This window comes from Polypterus senegalus, chromosome 3, assembly GCF_016835505.1.
Source record: "Polypterus senegalus isolate Bchr_013 chromosome 3, ASM1683550v1, whole genome shotgun sequence".
In the NCBI taxonomy this organism is placed as follows: Eukaryota; Metazoa; Chordata; class Cladistia; order Polypteriformes; family Polypteridae; genus Polypterus; species Polypterus senegalus.
Window position 1 is genome coordinate 283,307,649 of NC_053156.1, and position 7,836 is coordinate 283,315,484.

Consider the following 7,836-nt stretch of genomic DNA (forward strand, 5'->3'; position numbering starts at 1 on the left):
CTATCTATCTATCTATTATATAGTGCCTTCATATCTACAGTGGTGTGAAAAACTATTTGCCCCCTTCCTGATTTCTTATTCTTTTGCATGTTTGTCACACAAAATGTTTCTGATCATCAAACACATTTAACCATTAGTCAAATATAACACAAGTAAACACAAAATGCAGTTTTTAAATGATGGTTTTTATTATGTAGGGAGAATAAAATCCAAACCTACATGGCCCTGTGTGAAAAAGTAATTGCCCCCTTGTTAAAAAATAACCTAACTGTGGTGTATCACACCTGAGTTCAATTTCCATAGCCACCCCCAGGCCTGATTACTGCCACACCTGATTCAATCAAGAAATCACTTAAATAGGAGCTGCCTGACACAGAGAAGTAGACCAAAAGCACCTCAAAAGCTAGACATCATGCCAAGATCTAAAGAAATTCAGGAACAAATGAGAACAGAAGTAATTGAGATCTATCAATCTGGTAAAGGTTATAAAGCCATTTCTAAAGCTTTGGGACTCCAGCGAACCACAGTGAGAGCCATTATCCACAAATGGCAAAAACATGGAACAGTGGTGAACCTTCCCAGGAGTGGCCGGCTGACCAAAATTACCCCAAGAGCGTAGAGACGACTCATCCGAGAGGTCACAAAAGACCCCAGGACAACGTCTAAAGAACTGCAGGCCTCACTTGCCTTAATTAAGGTCAGTGTTCACGACTCCACCATAAGAAAGAGACTGGGCAAAAACGGCCTGCATGGCAGATTTCCAAGACGCAAACCACTGTCAAGCAAAAAAAACATTGGGGCTCGTCTCAATTTTGCTAAGAAACATCTCAATGATTGCCAAGACTTTTGGGAAAATACCTTGTGGACTGATGAGACAAAAGTTGAACTTTTTGGAAGGTAAATGTCCCGTTACATCTGGCGTAAAAGGAACACAGCATTTCAGAAAAAGAACATCATACCAACAGTAAAATATGGTGGTGGTAGTATGATGGTCTGGGGTTGTTTTGCTGCTTCAGGCCCTGGAAGGCTTGCTGTGATAGATGGAACCATGAATTCTACTGTCTACCAAAAAATCCTGAAGGAGAATGTCCGGCCATCTGTTCGTCAACTCAAGCTGAAGCGATCTTGGGTGCTGCAACAGGACAATGACCCAAAACACACCAGCAAATCCACCTCTGAATGGCTGAAGAAAAACAAAATGAAGACTTTGGAGTGGCCTAGTCAAAGTCCTGACCTGAATCCAATTGAGATGCTATGGCATGACCTTAAAAAGGCAGTTCACGCTAGAAAACCCTCAAATAAAGCTGAATTACAACAATTCTGCAAAAATGAGTGGGCCAAAATTCCTCCAGAGCGCTGTAAAAGACTCATTGCAAGTTATCAGAAACGCTTGATTGCAGTTATTGCTGCTAAGGGTGGCCCAACCAGTTATTAGGTTCAGGGGGCAATTACTTTTTCACAAAGGCCATGTAGGTTTGGATTTTTTTTTCCTCCCTAAATAATAAAAACCATCATTTAAAAACTGCATTTTGTGTTTACTTGTGTTATATTTGACTAATGGTTAAATGTGTTTGATGATCAGAAACATTTTGTGTGACAAACATGCAAAAGAATAAGAAATCAGGAAGGGGGCAAATAGATAGATAGATAGATAGTTTTTCACACCACTCTATCTATCTATCTATCTATTATATAGTGCCTTCATATCTATCTATCTATCTATCTAAGGAAAAAATATTTGTGATAGATAGAATATAAAATTAATACTAAATCGTTTATTAATATTAAGCTCTTATCCAAATTAAAAAATAAGATATAATATCACAGTTGTTTACATGAACTTGATGAACAGTGTGAGCTCTTAGTGACTCATGTCATACTTGAAGATTTACCAAAAAGTAATTATTTTCTAATGTCTTTCCCACTACTTCAAACTGCAAATCTTTTTATGTCATTTACTATATATTTTCATTTGTTATTGTTCCTGAGAAAGATTTCACAAAGATGAACTGGCATCATTATCTAGACTTAGTATATCCAAAAACTTTTTCTCACAGAGTCCACAAAACTTTGTCAGAAAATGGGAGGATGGATACCAGACAAGACAACAGATGTAGTGCCTTTCAGAGTAATGTGCCTTATACCTCATTTAAACCTAAAGGCATTGACCTAAATTACAAAGAAATGAATATAAGATGACAAGGCCATATACAGTACAGTAACAGCTACTGGTGTTTATTTAGTTGTAAATGTCTGTTCATCTATTTACTTTTTGAACCAGTCTATTCATCTCAGTAGAGGCAGGAGCCAAAGTTTATTCCAGCAACATCAGACACAATGCAGGAGCCAATCCTAGACGTGATGTCCACTCATCACAGGAAACTCACATCAGAACAATTTAGAATTTTCATTCAACCTAATATTCATATTTTGAGGATTGCATTAACTAAGATAAAATTCATGCAGAAACAACAAAAATTTGAAGACTCTACCGAGATAGTAATATACAGTATGTGGGAACACAACAAACGTCCCTGGAGTAGTGGGACAGGAGCACAAACCACTGAGTTATCAGGGTGAAAATGCCACTGCATAATGAAAATGTTCAATTTCTTTCATTAAAGGGCATTGTCTTGATTGTTTGTGCTTTTATTGTCAAATGTAAATGCACAGATTGATTCACAAACCTTCTTAAATAATAAGATTGGTATTTTTCATGTCAAAGTTACTTCTCCTCATTCAATGCATATATTGTTTCTTGCATTATTTGGGATGAAAACTAAGCTACACTCTTGAAAATAAACGTGCCAGAATCTTCAGAGTGACGCCATAGGGGAGCCATTTTTGGTTCCAAGGAGACCCAGCCACTTGAAGTTTCCAGAAAGAACCTTTTATTTATGTAGATCCATATCAGACTCCATACAGTAAATACCCATGAATAGATGATAATATATCTGTGAAATACCAATGGGTTATGATTTTATAAGGATCCTTGCTGCATACAATAACACAAGCCAAGTTCAGGTTTGCTGAATCTGTTGGTGTCCTGCTAGGTACTCTTATTATACAGTCCATTAAAGATTTCATTTTTTTGTTTTTGTTTTCTTCTACATAGTAGGAATTTTTTCAAAGCACAAAGAACCAACTTCATATGCAATGAACCTTTCCCGGAATCAAATGGTGCTTTGTCAAGCAACAGTTCTATGGAGGACCATATAATCGTATCTATCTATCTATCTATCTATCTATCTATCTATCTATCTAATCCAGTAAAGGACCATAACGTGCCATTGAAGAACCAAGTTTAAGGGTGCACTTGGAGGAAAGGCTAAACAGACAAGAGAAGAACACAAAGACTCCACACCAGGGCCATCTTAACGGCATTATAGGCCCCCGTGCAAAACAGTGCACTGGGACCCTACGTACACAACCACTCCCAGGAATAAAAATATAAAAGGTCGATAAAATTAAACATATATTTATTGTATTGGTACTTCCAACAAAATCAGTGTTTAAACATTAAAAACATGCTATACAGCAAAGCTTAATCCACACCAACGTTTGCACAATATAACATGAGCCTTGAAAAACTCACATTTTCAACATATACAGTAAATGATACTCAATTGGTAAACCATACAGACGGAGATGGCACAGTATGAAATTACTATGAATTATTTAATATTAATCAAGTGTTCAACACAAACATTTGCAAACTTTCTCTGCAGAGAATTGAGTTGAAGTGATGTTAACATATACGCTTTTACGTGATGTAGTGCCTGAGATCCGTACACATACAGGCACCTGAGGTTGCAATAACAACAACAACATTTATTTCTATAGCATATTTTGATACAAATGGTGTAGATCAAAGTGCTTTACATGATGAAGAAAGTGAAAAAAGACAAAATAAATAAGAAAATAAAATTAGGGAACACTAATTAACATAGAATAAAGTAAGGTTGGGCGGCACGGTGGCACAGTGGGTAGCGCGGCTGCCTCGCAGTTAGGTGACTCGGGTTTGCTTCTCGGGTCCTCCCTGCATGGAGTTTGCATGTCCTCCCCGTGTCTGCGTGGGTTTCCTCCGGGTACTCCAGTTTCCTCTCACAGTCCAAAGACAGGCAGGTTAGGTGCATTGGTGATCCTAAATTGCCCCTAGTGTGGGATTGGTGTGTAGGTGTGTGTGTGTGTGTGTATGTGTGCCGTGCGGTGGGCTAGCACCCTGCCCGGGGTTTGTTTCCTGTCTTGCACCCTGGGTTGGCTGGGATTGGCTCCAGCAGACCCCCCGTGACCCTGTAGTTAGGATATAGCGGGTTGGATAATGGATGGATGGAAAGTAAGGTCTGATGGCCAGGAAGGACAGAAAAAAAAAAAAAAACCCAGACGGCTGGAGAAAAAAAATTAAATCTGCAGGGGTACAGAGGCAATGAGACCACCCAGCCCCCTCTAGGCATTCTACCTAACATCAGTGATCTCAATCAGTCCTCATTGTATTCAGGGCTTACATAGAAGAACTTGAAGATGACGGTCATGTGGACTTCTGGCCTTTAATCCATCAATGTAGGGACTGCACGGTGCTTTGATCAGGTGGTGGTGGCCCAGATCAGCACCACAGAAAACCGGAAAAAGAACAGAAGAGAAAAGAGGGGTTAGTACGGATTACCAGGAATGATAATGGTAATTAAATGCATATACAGAGTATGAGGATTAAACTAAAATGGAGCTATGAGAAGGCCATGTTAAAATAATATAGTGCTCCACTATATCAGCCTGGCAAATTCTTATTTGCAAGCTATTCCAGATTTCAGGTGCATAGCAGAAGAAGGCCACCTCAGTTTAGCTCTTGGAATAATAAGCAGACACTCATTTGAAGATCTAAGGGTACGATTTGGAGTGTAAGGTGTAAGACATTCTGAAATATAAGATGGAGCAGATTATTTAAGGCTTTGTAAACCATAAGCAGTATTTTAAAGTCAATTCTAAATGGCACAGGTAACCAGTGTAGTGACATCAGAACTGGGGTGATGTGTTCAGATTTTCTTTTCCTAGTTAAGATTCTAGCAGCTGCATTCTGTACTCGTTGTAATCGATTGACCATGATAGTAAATCAGAGGCGAATGTCAATGTCCACTTGTAGCACAATAATAAATATTTATAGTTTAGTATAGTATTTATTTATTTATTGACAGCAAGTCACAACATACATAGATTAGCATGGAGCCGCTATGCTTGTGGGGTCCCCGGGTAACTGCCCAGCATGCCCATGTGTTAAGACGGCCCTGCTCTACAGAAACAACAACTGGGCAAATCAGGAAGCAGAAGCCCTAACTATTGTGTCATTGCATTATGTATGCCATGTAAGAACTTCAGTGTATTTAACTGGGCAGGCACCGGACCACATTAACAATCAAAAGAAGCCTATTGCTCAATTCACCATTGAACTCAAAAGTTCAGTGAAACATAGCTAATCTTTAAAATGAGTGGCACTGGCTACCTTGGGATTTTTACAGGCGTTTCCTCACCGTGTGCATTCGTGTGAGTCAGACGGAGTTCACCTCAACTTCCAGCTCTGCCAGGTTTTGACAGTTTGGTGTAAAGAAGTCTTTTAGTGTGTGTGAGTCTTTCAATTACTCTCAAACAGCTGTCTACTGGAAACAAGTGAAGCTTTATCTGTGGGAAGGTTCACATTTTCACGCCTTACTGCTATTTAACACACACTGTTGACTTTTAAACATTTACATAATTAAAAAAAAGGGTTAAAAACAAGCCAGGACTTGACAGACTGTATGCCACTAGGCTTGCAATGTATCTTACTCTGACCTCTCAGGGCCACAACTCCTTGAGCACTGCAATATCACTCATCTGTTGTTAATAACTGCAAGGTATTTCCATGCAATGCTTTTGTTGTTCACTTCAAGTTCATACGGTTAGGACCTCACCCCTTAAAATGAACACAAATCAGTTTCCATATTAGGATCTGTTCACATATCTGAATGCATTTCTATGAAAGTATGAGAACAATTACTCTTTGTCACAGAGACATGAATACTTTCAGTAGCTGGGCCGCAGGAGAGAAATTACCCTATGCTGTTAAACCAGACATGTGGGTGTGCTTGTCTGAAAATGCCTTGCATCTCCACACCTTAAATCCAAATTTGTCAGGTTTTATAGATCAATGAGTGAATAAATGAATGAATGTAAAACTACATTAAGATGGAGCGTTGCCTGTTGAGTGGCACCGACATCCCATCGATGAGTGGTTCCAATCTTGCTGCTCAGATATGCCAGGATTAGCTCCTGCTCTCCACATCGAAGCTTGTTGAGGATAAAATGGGTTCAATAAATGGATGAGCATTGCTGGGGGCCAGTAGTGGATAACAAGTCTTTCTTGTGTAGTCAGGTACCTGATGTACAAGTGGGTTGACGTGAATAAATAAGCAAAGTGGAGTCAATCAGAAACTAAAATCAAATCAAATTTTATTTGTCACATGCAGTCATAGACAATGCCGGTTGAAGCCCATTTGAAGTCCTAGGTGGGGAGGACTGACGTCTGACCTCGCTGTCCATACCTCCGATTTGCCATGATTAGCTCCTGCTCTCCACACACAAGCCTGTTGAGGATAAAATGGGTTCAATAAATGGATGAGCATTGCTGGGGGCCAGTAGTGGATAAAAAGTCTTTCTTGTGTAGTCAGATACCTGATGTACAAGTGGGTTGACGTGAATAAATAAGAAAAGTGGAGTCCATCAGGAACTAAAATCAAATCAAATTTTATTTGTCACATGCACTTAGAGACAATGCCTGTCGAAGCCTATTTGAAGTCCTAGGCGGGGAGGACTGACTTCGGACTTCGTTGTCCATAGCTCAGATTTTCCAGGATTAGCTCCTGCTCTGGATAAAATGGGTTCAGTAAATGGAAGAGCATTGCTAGGGGCCAGTATTGGACAACAAGTCATTCTTGTGTAGTCAGGCACCTAATGTATAAGTGGGTTGACTTGAATCCATAAGCAAATTGAAGTCCACCAGGAGCTAAAATCAAATCAAATTTTGTTTGTCGCATACAGTTACAAACAATGCCAGCTGAAGCCCATTTGAAGTCCCAGGCAGGGTGGACTGACGTCGGACCTCGTTGTCCATAGACTTCAGCAACCTGTGGGTGTCCCCCTCTGTGTCTGGAGCACATGACTCTTCAATAACACAAACAGTACACCTTTGTGTATATAATGTGGACTTTAAGAAGTGTGTGCCCCTTGGTGTAAGGAGTGTGCACACTTTTAGTTTCATAAATGACTCCCTGCAGGTAAGCATTATTGGTTGCTCAAAAACCAATTTTCCCCCTTGATGTCTGCCAGAGTTCGCATCCCATTACTTCCATAGATGATGGCACCCTAGGGGGATGCTTGTGTCACCTGCTGGACTGACCAGCTCTGGTTATATACACAGTACAGTGCAGTATGTAGTGAAATGCTTAGTTGCTAAACTCCAAGACAGTGCATTAGGAGAAGAATATAAAGTGTGGCATACGAACGGACATCCCGGCCAGAGAAGAGCATGGATTATTACCTGGATGGGAGGCCCAGGAGAAGCGCCATTGGCCAGCTGGGCAAAAAGATCATATCATGCCCAGCCAGTATAAAATAATGGAGGGACCAGAGGAAGCCGGAGCTTCAGAGTGGGTCCATTCCCCATATGCTAGGTGGCAGTGGTCCTTGTCTAAGAGCCCAGTTGGGACACCTGCAGGGTTGCTAGGAAAATGGAGTCTGGAATTGCAGCCCAGTAGTAGTCCCGTGGGATCAGTAGAGAGCTCTGTCTTTTACACTAAGCTACTGCATAAA